Source organism: Chroicocephalus ridibundus, chromosome 8 (genome assembly GCF_963924245.1).
Source record: "Chroicocephalus ridibundus chromosome 8, bChrRid1.1, whole genome shotgun sequence".
Lineage (NCBI taxonomy): Eukaryota > Metazoa > Chordata > Aves > Charadriiformes > Laridae > Chroicocephalus > Chroicocephalus ridibundus.
In genome coordinates, this window is record NC_086291.1 from 44,832,775 (window position 1) to 44,852,966 (window position 20,192).

Genomic DNA, 20,192 nt, shown 5'->3' on the forward strand with positions numbered 1-20,192 from the left:
CGACTAGCATGTCCCTGATGAAAGGGCTACAATTCTTCTTTAAGCTTTTAGCAATTCAAGCAGTTTCAACCCCAGTTCTATCAAATTAAAACTTGGAAAATAAATTCTGAACCCCTCAGCAATGCCACGCTTCAGTAAGCATGTTTCTATCGACCACTCCATCTTATTTTTCAAAGCTCTATCTCCTTCCAGCAAAGAGAGCATTTGGTTTAACATATGTAAGCAAACAAAGTTTCCAAATTTAAAGTGACAGGGCACTATGGCCTGATCTAAACTACACTGAAATCGGAGACTTCCCATTGACTTTAATGGAGGCACTATCAGACCAACAGCCCCTCTTCTCTGGCTGCCAGAAACAGCTCTGGGATTTGGGAGCTAGCTTGAAGAATGGGAAATACCTCCAAACACAGAGCAGGGGGAGGCCAAAAGGTTTGGGGGAAAAGGCTAGCAGTGTCTTGATCAGTTTGCTGTTTTATTTTTGATGAGTGGATTTAAACATGATCTGGAAAGGCTTAATCAGAAACTGGTACAGCTAAACCTGGCAGCAGCCAGTGCCGGCATCAAACATTGATGGCCCAGGGAAGAGTACAACAGAGAAAACACAGGGTAATACAACCCCTGGATACCCATCCAGAGTCCAGCAGCCTGCAGCTAAGCCTCCTTGAACCTGACATGTTTTTAAACAAAGAAAAATTAGCAGGAAGCTGTCCAATCCATTTTGAAACCCATGTACAATTTTAGCGTCCACAAAGTATAGGGCAAGAAGTCTAAACTCAGAAAGTTTAAGAGCAGACAAGTAAGCAGCTGAAGTCTCAGAAATATTGTTAAATGACCTCTAATGCTAAATTTAAATGTCCACATTCTCCCCCACAGTTTTTTTTTTAAAAAAATGCAGCCATTCGATGACTGAAACAATGAACACAAAGATGAAATCCAGCAGAATGCCAAGTTTCATATGAGACGATGATGCAAATATCAAGATAACATCCTTTTTATACTACTTTATCCTCATTACCTATGCTATTCAGCCTGCTTGACCCAACCTACAAAATCTGCCCAAAATATATGTGTATACATTTACATATAAAAAGTTACGGAAGAGCTAATACAAGAAAATAAAAATGACCCACAGGTGGTACAGCTAATTCTCAAACTGCAGCTTGGGTTTTTTTTAATTTGTTTTTTTTGGTGGGGTTTTTCTTCTATCAAAGACACTGAGGTCAGTTCTAAACTTTTTCTGCTGTTGTGTGAAAGAACAGCAGAGCTAATAAACTTACATTCCCTATCGGTTTTTCCCTCTATAATTTTATTTTGCCGTTTTTGCACCACAGTTATTCCAGTTCCTTACAATTATGATGTCCTCTAATAATTCCAGTTGTCTCATGTTCTTCCCCTAGCAACAATACTGTCATCTGCTTAGCACATCCCCTAACTAGCAACCAGGCAAATGCTGCATATCCTATAGATCATTCCAAGCTACCTATATACACTGATCAGTTGGAGGTACGTGTTTGCCTATTAACCAGTTGGAGAGCTCTCTAAGCCATTTAAATATTGCAAGGCATTAACAAAAATATTTAAAAAAAAAAAAATCCTTCCCCAAGAAGCTGTAGTCTTCAGATAGAAAACGGAGAGAGAGGAGGTAAAGAAAGGTGCCTTCAAATGAGGGAGGTAATGAAGAGAATCATACAGTGCCCTATATTGACATGGGATGCATTTATCCCTCTTTTCCATAGACAAAGAACTGAAGTCCCACCACTTTCTTTCACATCCTCCATCAAATTTCTCACTAAAATGAAGAGAAACAAGTGAGATATGTGGCAGGGAAAAATCTCAGCAAAGTCAACTTCAGGTGTCGGACTCATCTCCCACCTTCTCTCAAGCTGCCTGAAACTAAACTTAAGGGAGTCCACCACATGTGTTACCTGCTGAAGCACTGAGATTTCAATAGGTGTGCAGCCAGAAAACTTCTCCTTGCATCTGCTGTACCCTCAAAAATTATTTTGATAGGCAACACCAGGTACAGTTGTTCCTGTTATGTTCCTATACTACACTGTGTAAATTGTGAAAGCTCTCATCAGAGCCTGCATGGGATTTGTCGTCAGTATTCCTCCTTGAATAATTAATCTAGAAATCTATTTCCACACGAGTAATAGTAAAACTCCAAAGTAATGAGAGCTCTCATGGAAGCAGGCTGTGCCTGACTTGATGCACTCAGTCCTGAGAGCAGGGAGTGAACAAGCAGTTTCTGCAAACGGGCCAAACCAGGGTATTTAAGACATACTGGGTTTTGTAGCTCTGCTGCAGCTCCCATTCTTATGAGCTTAAATTCGCTCTCCTGGGCGGGACGTTAGATCTGCTCAGACCATGCCTGCACACGGAAGGAGACGTTACCTGGACTGCAGTGGCACTTGGGCGGGAGGGATGCACCTCTTTCTCCCAGGCCAGGCACTGTTCTCAAGCACATCTCACATTTCTAGCCTGAGAAAGCAGTCCAGTTTTACATGGCGCTGGAGAATAGACTTTCCGTGGGCCTTTCTTTGACACCTACACTCTGTTGAAGTTTCTTATTGTACCTCATGTGCACAGTGAGGCCAGTAACACCTTCTTACTGCAAAGGGGACGCAATATTTCATAAATCTGTTCAAGGCTGATTCACCAGTGGTGGTGAAGATGAAGATGCCCAAGAAAAACAAATCTGACACCTAGCCTCCGAACTCTCCCACTGATGGCAGTATGTCCTTGGAAAGTTATTTCAGGCCTGTCCTTTACTTTCTCTGTGCCGCGGAAGTAGAAACATTACTAGCATTTCTTTGCAAGGTACATTGAGATCTTTAGATGGAAAACGTTTTACAGGTGAGAACTATATTATGCAGACACACGCCTTTACCTGCCATCGTTCATTTATAAACTGAAATGCATTTGCTGTTAACCAGCTTCCTTTAAATTGAGATTGTCCCATTAGCTTTCCTGCCTGCTCAAGACTCATCAGCAGTGTTTATAATATAAGCACAATTTGAAGGATTTGTCTCATCTTGTTAAGTTGCTTGGAAAATGGGAGCAGGGGAGATGAGACTAATTGAATTGTTATTACGGGGGAATGGGGTTTGCTTTTCAATGCAGGAAACATAACAGGCACTTGCTGCAGCAAAAAAAAAACAACAGGCAGAAATAGCATAACTATTTCAAATTCTGCTTTCCCTAACAAAGCAGTTACAACACCAAATTGTAAAATGTAAGCTCACATTAGTCCTTCTTACAACTCCTAATACTTTTCTACGACAAGAATGTCAAAAATACAGCCCATGAGCCAGACTGATCCTTCCAAGTACTTTAATCTGGCCTGCAAAGTCCACAGAGCATTGTAATCCGGATCTGGCCTGCCAGTCAGCCCCGAGGTCTTCATACTTGTGCAACTTCTCAGCCCCGAGGTCTCCGAACTTGTGCAACTTCACCAAGGGGAACGCAAGCAAGTGGGAGCAGGGGGAGGATCAGGCTATATCTGAAACAGGTGAGTACCTGAGGGAGCAGCAGACAGAGCACCGTGACACCATCTCTGTGCAGCCCCCGGGCGTGCAGGGGGGCTCCCAAAGGACTTCCTGAAAGAGCCTGACTGCCCAGCATCACCGATTCCCTGGGGACGGGTGTGGGGCAGCTTGCCTGCGTTACATAGCAGCCCAACCTCCTTCCTCACACAGCTTTACTGTGGAAAAACCAAGCAAATCATTAAAAAAGGGGAAAAAAAAAGGAACACCAATGCTTTAACAAAACTCCTCAGTTGGTACAGATTTCACAGCTCCTGATTAAGTCCAGTGCTGCATGAACAAACAGACCAGCAAAAGCTGTGCTATGCAATAACATAATCACTGCAGCAATAAGCACTTCCACCCTTGCAAGGGTGTCACTACACAATGTTAATTGCCACTGGTACTTCTCTAAATTAGTGGACTATTAATAGATTGCTGCTCAAGATAGTTACACTGAAAAAGCTTTGAAAGGAATCCTTGCGCCTACCGGCTATTTAGAGAGTCAGCATTCCCACTTCAGACACTTAAATTTGCCATTTCTCACGTGTTCTCAGCAGATATAAGACCATGGTGCTGCTGAACCAGCAAGCCTGCGCTCCCCCTCCTGCGCAGGAGGAACCAGCAGAGCATCGCCTCTTCCCTTGCCCAGGGGTGAGTGACCACTGAAAACGAACCCAAAGCACAGGTTTATTTTCAGCCAGATCATTGAGCTGCCCTGACCCATTTCAGAATAATCCAGTCACTAAAGCAGAACCATCGCTGTCATTGCAGGTCAAGGTTCAGCATGCATGTCCGAAACACAGCAGAAAGTTTCTAGCAATGCCATATTTTTACTCCCCCAAGTACTTAGGCAACATTATTCAACCTTTCCTCCCCTCTCTCATTTAGAGGAGGTAAAGCTAGGACTGAAAAGTGAAGCAGAAGTAAGTGAAGTCATCCGACTTTATCAGCGCTTGATTTCATAAAATATGTCAGAGGGGGAGTGGGTTATAACTAACAATAGGTCTTTTTTTTTCTTTTTTTTCCAAATGGTCTCAGGAGACGTCATTTGGAGGTGGTTAAAAGAAATAAAATAGGTTGTCTCTCCATGGGCAAAGTAGGAAAAGTAGGTTTTCATGGGGGGGTGTGCAGCAAAAAGAACAAAGGCAGAATATCTGCTGAATCACCACAGTCTATCCACTACACGCAAACAGCTCTAATTCTCCTGAATCTGCAGTACCCAGCAATCAAGCAATAGTGCTGCTGAGAGGAATTTTAACCAACACCATAGCAATCAAACAAAAGCAACTCCACTGCAAACTAGCTCTTCCAGATGACATCTACTGCTGCCATTCAGCCCCAAATAAATTTGTTACCGTGCAATAACAACAATGACATGCATCTGCTGAAAGTCAACACGGGGGTCTTTCTGCTGATGGAGTCAAATGATTAATTCCACGATAATCACTGTGGGGAGTCACTTGAGAGATATATCAATCATGAGAAAGGCCCTTGGTCAGCATTTTTAAGATAAATAATGAATACCAATAACAACTGTGGTCAGGAAAATAACTGTGACGGGGAAAAAAGAAAACAGAGGGACTAAAGGGAGAGATTTGCCATTACTTACAAGTAGGCAATGCTTTAGATATCAGCCATACAATGCTCTCTGCAAAGCAGCGGGGGATCTCACAAGTTTCCATACAGCCTGACAAACTGAGTTGCTCTTTCTACAGACTTCACAACTGGTACAAAACCCCGAAGTGACAAAAACATCCAGTTTATTTGGTTAACCTTCAGGATTGAGAGGAATGTTTGTATTACAATATTTCAAGACATATTTTCCTTCCCTCTAGCTATAGAATGACGTGCGTCAAGGATTTTTGTGATTTATTTTTTTTCTTAAAGAGGATGATATTGGTAATTAATTACCTCCTCTTTTTTGAGAGAAAGAGAAAGTCTTGCATGCACTGTGAGCAAGGACCCACATACCAAAGTTTATCATTTTTGGAAATAATCACTGCTAATTCCTTACACCTCATAAAGGTCTTGGTCTTGCAAGATGCCAGCTGATTTAAACTTCCATTGGCTTCAGAGAGGACGGGTTTACGCTCAGCACCACACAAGTTCAAAATTTTAATTACCAAACAGAAACAACACATACGTAATAGACTGCTTAAAGTAATCGTACAAGAGAATCTCATTCTTGGGAATTACCAGATTTACCTATGCAAGGGTGTCAGATTTTTACCTCCTTGCCCCAACTTCAACAGAAGACACTCCTAGTCTAGTGGGAGGTGTCCCTGCGCGTGGCAGAGGGGTTAGAACTAGATGATCTTTAAGGTCCCTTCTAACCCAAACCATTCTATGATTCTATTCTCCACTTTGCACTCTCTCATGGCTGCCACCGCTACCTGTGTCCAGCCACAACCACGCGGACATGCAGTTGCTAGTGCTTGCATTTTCCGCACTGGAATCAGACCTGATGTGCAGGCACATTAAGGCTGACTTTAACTAAGTTGGGTAACAACAGCAAGAAGTTCAGCCTAGCCTTTACAAGGATGTTCAGGACTTAAATGCAGATTCATTCTTCCAGCTTGAAACATCTGAGTAGAATACCTAATTTAGGAGAATAGTCATTTTGTACTCCCTCAATAGTAAATGCAGATAGGCAGACACCTCCAGAAAATTAGCAGATTGGAGACTGAGTCATACTCCGGGGGCGTTTGTCTCTCCAGTGACATAAAGGTAACCAAGGGTTTCATTCCTCACTGGCACAGCAGTGACTACCTGAGCGATACCCTCCAGTAAGGCAGGACAGGCGTAGGCTGCAATGCACAGGGTCGAGAGGAACTCACCCCGCAGCTGGCAGGGCCTCAACCCTTCCTGTGATTTACTGCTGGTGGCATCTGAGCTATCAGCATCAGCCTGTCCTGGATGGGTCTGCAATCAGGGCTCCAGCTGGGGGACGCTTTCTCAGAGACACAAATGGCATAAAAAGCTACATTTTCATTATGTCCCTGTGATGGAGTTTCAGAGACAACGATTAAGCAGACGGCGAAACAGGGAAATTACTTCATCAGAAGTTCTTAATTGTTTTTATTTCCTACCTTCAGCAACACTTACATTTGTTTTCTTAGTATTTTAGTTGCCTGTTTTATAGGGTTATGCAAAAATTATTGTACATGGGAAATAATGTAGCTGTGAGCAGTGATAAGGAAATACAGCTTTATCTTAAGCTACCAATCCCAACCTGGTAGAAACTGGCTTTTACTGTTCTGTCATGTTTGTGAAGAAAAAGTTGAATTCTGCTTCTCAGTTCTCCACAGGGAAGTTTCCACCAGAGTTGGCCAAGATCCAGCCAAAACCTCAAAAACATCTACCCACATTTGCAGTCAAACACACTGCCGAGGGATCCTTGCATCATGGTTTCTGTGGGTTTTGATAATGGTAAAGTTGCAGTATTCACTTGCCCCATTTCCATGTTGTTATTATTGTTGCTTAATACAGAAAATATCTTTTTGTGTTAGTAGAGCAGGGTCATTCCCCACACATTATTCTGTGCACACATAGATAGCACACGCAAGGGGAATTTTTAGTGACTACAAGTTGTGTTGGTGATACGCTACTGATTTTAATGGAGTCAAAAGTCTCTGTAGCTGAATGCTACACCTTACAAAATAGCACCAAAAAAACAAAGGTAACCACCAGACCACCAAGTTAAGCACACTATTCATCCTATACACACCTGTCCCACCTCTGGCAGGATGCATTTTTTATATTTTCACAGACCTTAGCTTGAAAGAATGACAACCCCCTGAGAAGAGTAAAATTGCTTCTCTTCCTAACTCTCTTTTGTCAGTACCGAAGGCAATATTTTCTTTTCTGTAAGGCAAAAAATCAGGTAGCATTGAGTTTGGTGTCTCTCTCGCACATTTCCCACCTTTCTCCCAGTCATTGTCTAGATGTGTGTGAGCATGTCCAGTAGCCTGCACCCACCAGCTATGGATGTGCACACAACAGTGTTTTCATAACCATTTGAGTAAAAATCCTCTTATACTACGCAGCTGGCAACTTGCCATGAACGAAGAAATGCCACTTTTTACAGAAGCCCCTGCTTCTTCTTTAAATGAGCTACCACTAAACAGTCGTGGCAGTGGTGCAAGTATAGATCACATATAATTAATAATGCATCACAAATAATTGGTGCTGCAGTAAAACAGTAGCAGAAGTCCGGGGGGATCTGAAGTACTGCTAACAAAGCAATACACTTTGTGATTCAGCAAGAAGGAATTAATGACTTCAAGCCTGAAATAGAAATGTGGTCAGCTGGCATTAAGTTTGATCCTCCTTTTTGTATAATGGCAAATGCTCTATAAATGCACAAAAACTTCGATAGTATTAAACATCGCTACGTGATTCAGCAGAGAAACCAAAGTTTAAAACTTTTGTGAATATTACCAAAAAGTTTACACACAATTTTGCTAACAGATTCCTAGCTGGTGCCAGATTTCCATTCACAGAAGCAGTCTAGTCTAACTCAAGGCATTTTTAAGAGATCGTGTCTGCAAAGGTAATGGAAACCACAGACAATTAACTTGTCCTGTACATTGGAACATGGCCCCTTTGTTGAGGCTTTCACATACTATGACAATACAAATAGTAAATAATAACAATAGACCCAGCTTGATATAAGTAAACTATTTTCCTGGATTTTACTCTTCAATAACTAACTGACATGTTACAACGACAACCTTAATCTTTGCATTTCCAGTTTTGGAACATTCATAACTATATTAAACACTATTTTCCATTTGGTATATTCCAGAAGATGTATAATAGATTTGCAGCATAATTTAGTAAATAAATTAATTATGCATTTCATTAAACTGTACTAAGGGGGAAAAGGAACCTTTCTCTATTATTGATTCTCGTGGGCAGTCTAGCATGAAATTTTGATGTAGTTTTTTTGAGGATTAAAAAGTTGAGCATAAAAATGTATTATTGATTGTGCACTGCAAAGTACAGTATACTGCTCATCCAACTCATATATTATTGATTAAAACACTCAAGAGTTCTAACCTTTCACTCAGTTGCTCCAAGGTAATTTTTTTCATGAGGATGTCAAGGTACTATGCTTACAGATTGTGCTTCCCAGGGAGTTTGGAAAACTCATAGAGCAGCTACTGGAGTTGTTTAAAATGTTTTGTTGATAATCTTAGAGTACATGCATTCAAAACTATGGGGCTAGTTGGGGTGGAAAGACACCTTGCATCTCACTTGCATGTTACGTGGAAGATGTAGCCGATCGATCACACAATCCATATTAGCCAACACAAACTTAGTAACTGGTTTGGCACATAGATGTCAAACCTGGATCTGCAAATACCAGTCTGGACACTAAACACAAAAGCAAATGACTTTCCCACTGCTATGCCTGGAACAAGAGATGAATGAAAAGGGAATTTATGACTCAGGAAGCACCTCTGGGATCGGCATCTCAATGGCTTTTCCCAAAGCCTGGGGTGTGTTATGCACCAGCAATTTGTAAGAGCTGAAATTGGAAGTATGATCAGCAAAACAAGGTCAGATCCTCATTTGTGGTTGTGTGGTTGTCTACGTGTTGCTGGTCTCTTGCACCTCATGGATTTGTATCCTCAGCCATGGTTAGATATTGCACACTGCATTTACCCCTTTACAGAAGTATTTAAAATAAACTATATATATTTATTAAATCTGCTAAAAGGAGATAAAATACTGGATGATGAAATTTAAAACACAGAGTTACTTCAGAGAATCCCTTATTGAGGGATTAGAAGAGGAAGGGGACAGGAACGTGACCTTTCTGTTCTGTGATCTGTAAGCAGAAAAAGCACCTTCTATCCATAGAAAATCAGCGGAGATATATTTAACGACTCCTTTCCACAATGATTAACACCTGATTTCTGTGATTACTGACAGAAATCCTATTGGGATATTCTGGTCTGCTGTCATAGTAAAAATCTAGCTCTACATAAGGACAGAAGTGACAAAAATAGGGTGATGGCTACTTGATAGATGAAAATATCCGAACACTGTAGAACTGATGAAGAAGGCTGTTTTTTGAGTGTATCAGTTCACAAATATCTCTAAATAACACAGGCTAGCAGCCCACTCACAGAAAGACTACAGAATATTTGTCATCATGCATTTCATGAATGATGTGAGCATTTTAAAATAAACTGAAAACTATTCTTTTCAATTCATTGTCCTTAGTGAGAATTCAAAGATAGGTCTATCACAAAAAATCAAGTTAGAAATCCTTAAAATGCCCCTTTAGAAATGCCTTTTGTCTACATTTGGCATCATGACTTTTACATGGTGGAACAGTGCCAAGATGAAAACCAGAAAAAAAACCATTTTTGCAAGTACCACTCCTCAGTGGGGCTTGACTTGCATGGATTGCTTTGCAATTCAGAAAAGATTACTCAGATGCAGGGCCAAATAGCAAACTATTCTGCAGATATAGTATAAAGTAAAATTAGAAAAGTAGAAGTTAATCTGCTCCATGGCCTGGCTACAGAACTATCACAACCAATCACACATCTGGTAATGATTTTGGAGTGAGTGCTCTGGCACCCAGTGATCCTTCCTCTCTGCTTAGCACTGATCAGGCACATCTGGAGTGCTGGGCCAAGTTCTGGGCTTCCCCGTACAAGAGAGACATGGACATGCTGGAATGAGTCCAGCACAGGGCCACTAAGGTAATTAAGGGACTGCAGCATCTCTCATTTGAGGAAAGTCTGAGAGAGCTGGGACTGCTCAGTCTGGAGAAGAGAAGGGTTGGGAGACTCTCATTAGTGTGCACAAATAGCTGATGTGAGAGTGTATAGATGACTGAACCAGACTCAGGCTGGTGGTGCCCAGTGAGAGAGGACAAGAAGCAACAGGCAGAAACTGAAACACAGAAAGTTCTGTTTGAACGTGAGAAAAAAAGCTTTTCACTGGGAAGGTAATCAAACACTGGAATGGGTTGCTGAGAGAGGTTGTGTAGTCTCCATCCTTGGAGATACTCAAAACCTGACTGGACCGTGCCCTGAGCAGCCTGCTCAAGCCATCCCTAGACAATCTCCCGAGATCCCTTCCAGCCTCAAAGATTTTTTTATCCTGTGATTTCACAGTTCAAGCAAGCAGCACTAAAGATGCTGAGGCAGGCAGAATGGAAGGAGAGGGGAAAAAGGTGCATCAGCCAAAGAAAATAAGAAGTTTAAGAGTCCCTTTCTTCCTTTACACTGATGTAAAACAGGGCCACCCCGGCGAGCACAGGGCAGCTGTACTGCTGCAGCAAACAGCAGCTGCAAGCTCTAAAAGCTTAACCAGCCCCTAGAGCAGCACATTAATATCTATACTGACTGATCTCCAATTCCTGCTTGCTTCAAGGAGCAGATACCCTAAGACCCACGTTCCCTCAGTCTCCATGTTCCTAGACGTGCCTGGAGAGGCGGTGGATGCACCTGAACACAGTGATCCAAGGCGTGGGCAACCCTCTGCATACAGCACGCGTAGTTCAGCTATGAGAGGCTGCATTAAGCGCTGAGTGCAGAGGCATCGAGGAGGTTACCATCTCATCCAGCCAATTATCACTTTTCTTCTTCCACCTCTCCTGTTTTCATTTCATTTTGCCCAAGATGATGCTTAAAGAACCCCTCTGCGTCCTGCTTGGAAGCACGTACGTCACTGCTGCTGCTGGGCTTTGACAAACTACCTATTTTAAAGTCAGGAGGGAATTTTGCCAGCCAGTAATGGGGACTGGCTTTTCACCTCTCTGCTTCTCACACGTCAGAGGGGCACTGCTGTGTTAGCAGCAGCAGGATAGCGTGGGTTGCCATAAGACAGGTAAGAAAGTCGCTGCTCACAGCTTGCAGCCTGCTGCAGTGGAAACTTGAACGGGACAGCTGCCAGAGACAGGCAATAGCGGGGCTGCTCTGGCAGCTGTAGGAAGGGGGAGACCCGAGACATTTCCATAAGGAGATTTATCTACTGCTGTTACTTCTGCCTACCAAGCCCCTCACACGCGCATGGAGGCAGCAGGGGAAGGGCAAAGGGGGATCCATCTCACACAACTTGCTGAAATTGGCTTTTAACCTCACTGGAACTAACCAAATCACTGTGCATAAACATAAAAAAGAAAAATGATGTAACTAGAACGGCAGGACGCACGTATGCCCTTAATCTGCCAGGTGGCTGTTCCCCCGGCTCAGTTCCAGACGAGTTATGGGGACACAGGAGCTGCGTGCAACTGGATAAACTGGGACCAGCTAGGCATACAATGACACTGTGAGCATGTCTCCAAACCAACCAGGAAAACTTCAGTGAAACATGGATTGATACAACAAACAAAACTACCTACAGTATTATTTCCTGTAGCAAACTCAGACCATCATCCCACTCCCTTTCCTCTCAGCCTTAATAAAGAGATGTCAGATTTACAGGATCATCTCTCTTGCCTCTGCGTCAGTGAAACTGTACTAGATTCTGCAAGTGAATCTCCCAGATAAGAAATGCAAATCAATTTGTCTCTTTTTCTTCATTGTGCCAGTACCCAAAATATGTTCTCTGGGATTAAGCAAAGGATTGACAGGCTGCATGAAGGCTGCGGGGGAGGAGGGAGAGGGCAGAAAGGGTGAAATAAGGGGTAAAGAGAGTAATCTGCAAATCCAAAGCAGTTTGTGAGAATGAAGAGTGCTTCATTTCTTCACAGTGTCTTGGAACGGAGATGAAAAAGCAGCTGCTGGTTGAGCACCGAAAGCAACATAAAGCAGCAGCCACCACCTGAAATACCCAGGTGGCATTTGCACTGCTCTTAGTTTATTTTTCAATAGTAAAATCTCCTCTTTGTGATTCATTACTGTTCTTTGAAGTTTGAAGAAGTATTTTCACTCTAACAGTCACCGAGGAAATCTTCCACAAGAAGAAAGAGAACAGGATCCAAAGGAAAAGCAGAGCAAGGAGATTCACACATACTTCCGGATTATATTTTTCTAAATATATTCGTAAAAACAATCCCAAACAGACTCAAAAAACTTAACTCCTCTGAAAGAGTTTCTGCTTCCTATTCATTTGTCTTGCAAGACAGCAGGACACCTTCCTCTTACTGAAGGTGTTTAGTATCTCCAGACACCTCAAAAATCAAACGTGATGCACCAGCCCAGAGCACTGCTTTGCTTACTGTGCAGTCTGGTATGGCCAAAGAAATGACATCACATAACACAAACCCAAGAATTCAACTAAATAAGGTTAGAGTGATGCTTAAGTTGAACTGTGAAAGACAACCTTCATTCTCCTCCTCACCATTCCTTCCTTCTGAAACAAACCAAAACCAGCCAAGATCCTAAAAGCCTTAATTATTGTCTGTTATTCTCTGTTATTGTACTGTTGCATCAAGAATTATCAGTCTAGGTGCTTATTTCATTACAACATTGTATAAGTACATGACAAGAGAAGCAATATAGCTGGAAAAAAAATAAAAAAATATTGGAACATTTTGATCATCATGAAAAGGACAGGCAAAGGTTTTGTCTGAGAAGAGGCTGGTAGAAGAGAAGGAAGGCAGTGAGTTACTTTTCAGTCTGCACTGTATAATATTCCTATGCATAACTTATCTTCTCCCTTCTTTACTTCTGTGAGAATCACTGTAGCTTCTCCCTCTTCTGGAAACCCATGCTGCAAGGACATGACAGAGACTCCGAGTAAAACATGAAGCACACACAAGCAGCTTAGAAATTATCACTAGAAAAATACAGATATAAAACAGTTTTTAGCATCCTATTCTTTAAGCAAAATGAAATCCACAGATTTCTCACTGGCATGAGCCTCAATGGTATGCATTAAACCAGATCTACATCGACAATCAGAGCAGAAGCTTGTCAAATTATTACGCCTCTTCCACCTCCCCACCCTTTCCAAAATATCTGCTTTTGGTAATGGGTCAGACTCCTGGGTCAGCTTGACTGCCTTAGTCTACATTTCTAACCTGCTTCCCATCGTATCTAAATGCTTGGCGCTCGTAACTTTCATGAAAATTGGGGGGTGGCAGGAAGGGGCGCAGAAGAAAAAAACCTAGAACTACCTAGAACAGCATTAGTATCCCAACCGCCTTAATGAGGTGATACAAAATGTAGGTGTTAAAAGATACACACGTCAGCCAGAGGCATAGCTACAGCATTTAGCTGGCTTGCTCCTATCCCATGCTGTAACTCTGGGGAAAGTCTGAAGACTGGGGGAACAGGAAAACTCTCCTTTTATTTCCCAGGATAAATGTGTGAAGTTTTACTGGCTACTGACAACTGCCCCTCAGGTTTGGAAGGGCCAGGAGCACTGAGATGGTGGCAGCCTGGTGTTAACTGGGCAGGGTGAAGACAATAGACTGATCCAGCTAGATCTGCCTTCAGCTGCCAGCACCCAATGGTACGAGCAGCGCAATACTCTGAAAGACCATGAGCATTAAATACAATCTACTCTTGCACTTACTGGCAAATTCATTACATGACTCCTCCAGCCCAATGAAACAGCAGCTGCTGACTGATTTGCATGCACCGCCACTCAGTCCGTGATTACTGCTGACATGACATGAGCTGTATAAGGGGCTCTTTCAGGAAAGGATTGTGTAAGCTGAATAAAGGCAGTTAGCTTTTATTCTAAAGAAAATGCTGTGCATCAACTCTATTAGATTTGCATTGCACAAGAATTACGCCAAATAATGGCTGAATCTTTAATGCTGCTACTGAAAAAAAATATATTTTTCTACCTAACAGGAAGGTAAGGCCAAGTGAGAGGGTAATGGAGATTCATTTTTATTAATCAGGATTCAGAGGGCAAACCACAGGTTTTACTAAAATGCTGCTTATGAAAGTAATTTTCCAATCAAACAGTTCATTGTATTTACCCAGCACTGCAAAGGTGCCTGCTCGGTCAGCCCAGCCGAGAAAAGAGGCACTTTTAAATCTGCTAACTAGTCGAGGCTATCAAAAAAAGCTTTGTAATCTAACATATTTTGAAATAAGAGAGTGCAACCCTGGAGTGGATAGGAAAACTATTAGCCACGCTGGGCCAGGATTTTAATCTGTTTTTAAACACCACAGTAAGGAAATATTCCTGTTGGATACAGAGTACTCCAGAGAAGCGGTACGAATGAGCAGAGCTCCCTCTCAGCTCCACAGTGCAACACTCTCTGGACACAACCCCAACCCCTAAGCACAGAAAAAGTGAACCACAATACAAAATGGTTAGCTTTTAAGCAGTCAAAGCAAATAATGCAGATGTAGGGCTAATTTGGCAACACCCCTAGACTGTAAAAGCCCATACGGGAGCTTTGAATTTGGAAGGGTTCTTGATACAGTTTATAGGCAAGAGAGACATATAAAAATCTTAATGACTTAAAATGACCTTTTGGATGGGCATCACCACTAAACAACTAAGCAAAGGAAAATTCTCGCAATTATTACATGCTACTGTGGAATTAACAGTGATTTTTCTGCAGATGTACAAATGTACAAAATGTACCCCACAAGGGTGGACACAGATACTTGTTATGTGCTTGCTGAGGTGTTCTCTTGAATAAAGGAGGTGACTGTAGGTGAGGGAATAGGAGAGAAGCCAGTGCACTCAATTCGCTTCTGACAAAAGCCAAGTAGGAAGTAAAAGAAGAGACACTCTATTCAGAAGTGGCCAAATAAGTCTCTACAACAAAGACAACTTGCAAAATATGAATCTGATTTTTGTCTGCATGTTTTGCTGTAGTCTCCACCAGAAGCCTATGAGAGCCTGGGTATTCAGGGTGAAATGGAGGAAAGAAGGATGGAGTCAATATTTTAACATGGCATTTTAATTTCAAGCCACTGCTCCAAACAGACACAAATCTCAACCACCTCTAAATGCTTAAAAATCAGCATACATTCAGCCTGAACAAACTAATCACTGTCAGGGATTAATTGGGATGAACTGCCTTCAGGAAATACTTGTCTGACTCCACTGACTGGAGAAACACTCTGTAATAAATCCCTATGTTTTAAACAGATCGTCTTCAGAGTTATACTGGCACAACCTGTTGGGGGAAGGAAACCAGCAGCCACTGTCGGCACCGCCATCAGCAGATCTGTGGCCTCAGATAAGCCACCATCAAGAGTATCAAGAGGATACAGCTTTCGATATTATAGCTCCTCAAGGCCATTCATGGCAAGATTCGGTAGGGAACTATAAGCCTAAGTTTAATCAACAGGGAAAATGAGGTATTGACTATAGGAAGGCTGATATGGTGCTGGTAGAAAAGTGACCCCCCTGGCCACCAGTCCACTGTCCTGGCTGTCCTTTTTATAGGAGAGCTTAATAAAAAAAACAAACAAAAAAACAAACAAACAAACAAAAAAAACCCCAACCAAACCGAATCCAAAGCCCACAAGATATGCAAATATTAAAATTATCATCAAATCAGCAGTGGCATTTAAAATAAAAAACACAGAATTTCCTGTGTTCCCTTCTCCCTGGTCTTTTAATTATTCATACCCAACATCAGAGAATAGGGAGAGCTAAACATTCAGAAGCTGAAAAGGTCAACAGGGACGGTAGCCTGCAGGAAAATTAAAGGGATTTCTTGCTCTCCTTCAGCTGGAAATACAGACGCTGGGACCCCATCCAACAGGAAGGACATCTGGGCTAAAGAGAACAGGCATATGGATTGATCCATGCCAGAATGGGCACTGCCAGTGATGAAAAACAGCTAAAGAGAAGGCAGAAGAGCATGAACGAGTTTATTACTGTTGATAGAGATATAACCCAGGATACTCTTGTTTTCTTGAGCTTGTCTCTCTTACCCAACACAGTAAGTATGGGAACACAGTTACTTTTCTGTAGATTGGCACACATGGGAGGTTTATGGTTCAGAGGGTCTTGATAGCTTCAGCATCAGTGAGCTCAGAAAACCTCAGGAAAGCAAAGTGGGAACATATAGCATAGTAGGCTTTAGCTTGACTGCCCTTCCAGAAGCCAACCAAATTAAACAGAAGAAAAATTAAGACAGTATTCCTAGCAGTTCAATCTCTTCATGCTTTCCCTTTTGCCTATTTTTCCTTTTCTAAACAGAAAAATTCTTAACTTCAAAAAAAAGAAGCCCTTTGTTCAATGTTCAACACACTGCTACCCACTCTGCTAATGCATACCACCTCCTTCATCCTCCTGAGAGTCTGTTTCACAATGCAGACAAGTGTCTGCTGGCAACCCTAGCAGTCACAAAAACATGAGTCAGGCATTAAAATCTATCAGAGTTTTAATACCGTATATTAATGGATTTCTATTTGACATTTGGATATGGATTTATTTTATTTTGGCTATTAAGCTGCTTAGAAAACATACATTTGAGTTCATTGTCTTAAACAGAAGATGGAAAACTGACCTGCCATTTCATACCAAGGTTGGCCAGGCTAGGAAAGGACCCATAAGACTTAATAAAAGTCATAGCAGTGGGTCGTGATGGTTGCTTAGTGTAGGGGGTGCTTGGTCACCCCTAGCAGATAGGCAGCTTCAGGCCTAACTTACAATCTTTTTGAGGTTGTAACGTGCCTGTTGTCAAAGGACTTTCCTGCCTGTCTCCACATTAAGATAATAAAAAATTATATGTGCCATCAATTACTTATGCATTCTCTATTAATATTTCAAGATTTGTGTGCATAAATAAGCCAAATTAATTAGAAACTTGCAATCTTCCCCCCCCAATATTTTCCTTTGACACCAGTCCTACTTAGAGACCCTCACATACAGATCTTTATTTGTCTGACATAAATCATTCAACGTAACGTTCCAGCAAATAGAACAGCTCTGTCCTTACATCCAATACACATGTTGAGAAATCAGCCATAGACATTTGGTTTGGCAGAGCTGCCAGTGTAGTACCTGGGCTTTGGCAGGGGAAATCAACACTCGGTCATCAGCACCAACAACAAAGCCCAAGTGCCATTCTAGTTATACTAGATATCGCAATGGGAAGCAGATGCAAAGGTGTGGCTGTATGACACTGGCATCTCTTTGGTAATTATGTACTTCTATCCGGTACCTGGCATCTTTCACATATACACAGCTCACCCCTATTTAATTCACAAAGACATAATTAAAGCATAATCTACTCGCAAAGAAAGAGCCAAATGAGTCACACAAGTGAAGGCATTTATGTTACTACCTTCTCTCTGCACTAACTACACATCTGCCTGATTCTTTTTTTATTCTCGAAATAAATTGTTTTTATTCTCTTGCTTTATTTCTCTACTCCCCATGCTCATTTTTTTTCTTCTAATCTAATCTTCTCCTTTTTTTCTTTTTACTTCTTGTATCTGTAATTTTCAGTACTCAATGCCTTCATACATATCAGTATCTAGCCACACATAGCACACTCACTGTGCTCTAACTCAAGTTGATAGGATTTGTTTGGAGTCAGTATCTACTCCAAAATTCTCATAAGCATCACCCTTCACCCCAGGACCTTATTTTGCCCCCCATAAGCCTACCAATAATTACTTTAGTGCTCTTCTCTAGGCTTTACACACATCATGCTCTGGTCTGTTCCCACACAGTCTTTTGCAGTGTGGAAATACCCAGTTACTATTGTTTCAGCATGAACTTCCAGTCCTCTTTCTATCTCCATTTTGATAAGCTCTAGCCACTGAGGGCCCTTTCTCAGCCCTTAGAAAACTCCTCCCTTAGGTTACCAGTGTCTGCTTCTTCCCATTTTCCTTTTGCCCAGCAGCTGAACGTCTCTAGCTCTTTCCATTTCTTTTTAGCTTCTTTGGTTATCCTACCTACGCAGCAATGATTATATTATTTACACCCTCTGACCTGCCCTAGAAGACCCCCTTTCTGGCAGGTCACCTTTGCTGGAGAGCCACAGGAGTGGGGCTACTCCCCAAGGGTAATCCCATACCACCAGGCACAGTCCCTGCAGTACCTCAGCGGAGTTGACATGGCAGGACCAGCCACAGTCCCACACTCAGCAGATGCAGCAGGGCAATGAGCCAGATCTTAGGTCAATCCAGGAAACCCAACCAGCAACTCAGGAGACCAGGTTGGGGACAGGAACCCCACAGCAGAACACTGACCAAACCCTGAGCTCAACTGGGACGTGAGCTGGGGGATCCAGGGGAGGCTGCTCAGGGCAATTAAAGCCCATTAGTGCCCTCAGGGCCCCGACAACCTCCTCCCCATTTACAAAGCAACCAAAGTTCTTTGAAGTTGTTTCTGACATCATTGTATATGACCAAGTGCCATACCCATTGCACAGTGACAGTATGGATGGCAGGGGCACCTGTGAGTTATGCAGCTTGGGAAGAATTAATTTCTAAATTACAACCACTGATCACTAGCTGTGATGTTTTCTATTGAAAATTTAATCAATAAAAGGGGGAAGTACAAAGTTTGATTAAATTGGGTCAATAAAGGCAAACGTCAAGAGTTTTGTTAAACTCTCTGCAAAAAGTGACATTTTTGAGAATATTATCTTTTCAGGAAACTTGACAAACAATTACTCCTTTTGACAACACATTTCAAAAGGTGCATTACAAAAACGACAGTGCTTTATTATACCACTCTTTGAAGAGAATATAACTAGTCCCCTCTGGTGAGCCTTCTGACAGAAAGTATGTAAATTGCAAAGTATATAGATTATCTTCAGGAGCATTCTGTCTACAGAAATGCCTGTCCATGCTTGTTTTGTTTTCTTGCATAGGCTTTCATTGGGGCGACCGATTGAGGAGAGCCTGAGATGCCAGCCTCTCCAGCTAGAACGGTGGGCAGAGCACTTCTTACGTCTCTAAGAGCTTGTTGCTGTCAGTGTGGTTAGTCTGTATACCTCTGGACAATTAATATTGAAGCAGATGAACTATCTAGTCTATCACCCTTTTTGGAAATTTATTAAATAATATCTCCATTTTTAAAGCAGAAGAGTTAATATTACAATCAAATTTTCCTCAAAAAGACCCCAACCTGTGGATCCACTTCAAGGGGAAAAAAATGCTTAAGTCTTTCTCAAGCCTTACTCCTTGTTGCTATTCATATTCCTTTCTGCTTGCAGACTAATTAATCATTAACACCTAGAGGAAAGCTGTCCCCCTTTTCTCCCATTTGTCCCCCTGAAACACCATTAACTGTTTCTTCTTCTTTCTTTATGAATGATCTCAGTCCAGTCCTGCTCAATAACTCTGTGCTCCTTGTCTTTTAGCCTGTTCCTACCAGCTGCAAACTTCTCTCACATGGTTTTCCCCTTCTTTCCCCAAAATGATCCTTCTTGCCTAACCAATCTTCTACAAAGCTCCCCTCCCTCCCCCCCCTCATATCCCCTGCCTTCCCTCTCACTTTGCTTTCTCTCACTCATGTACTCTTCCCTACTGCATCCCCGGAGAGACATCAGCTCCCTCTGACATCTTTTCCAGGGGGAAATCTATGGCAGTATGCATGTAAAATGGTTGTTAACCATATTTTTCTCCATTAGAAAGACTAAAAATAAAGACTAAAATCTTATGAAGACAGAGCATACAGCTTTGTCTATCAGTAGAAATTATTTTTAACCCAAGCAGTTTGGTCATTCTCTGCAGAAAAATGCTCTGCAGTTCTCACATTCAGGATATGTCAGTGTTTAATAACACCGCGCAGGAATGAATCTGAGACGAA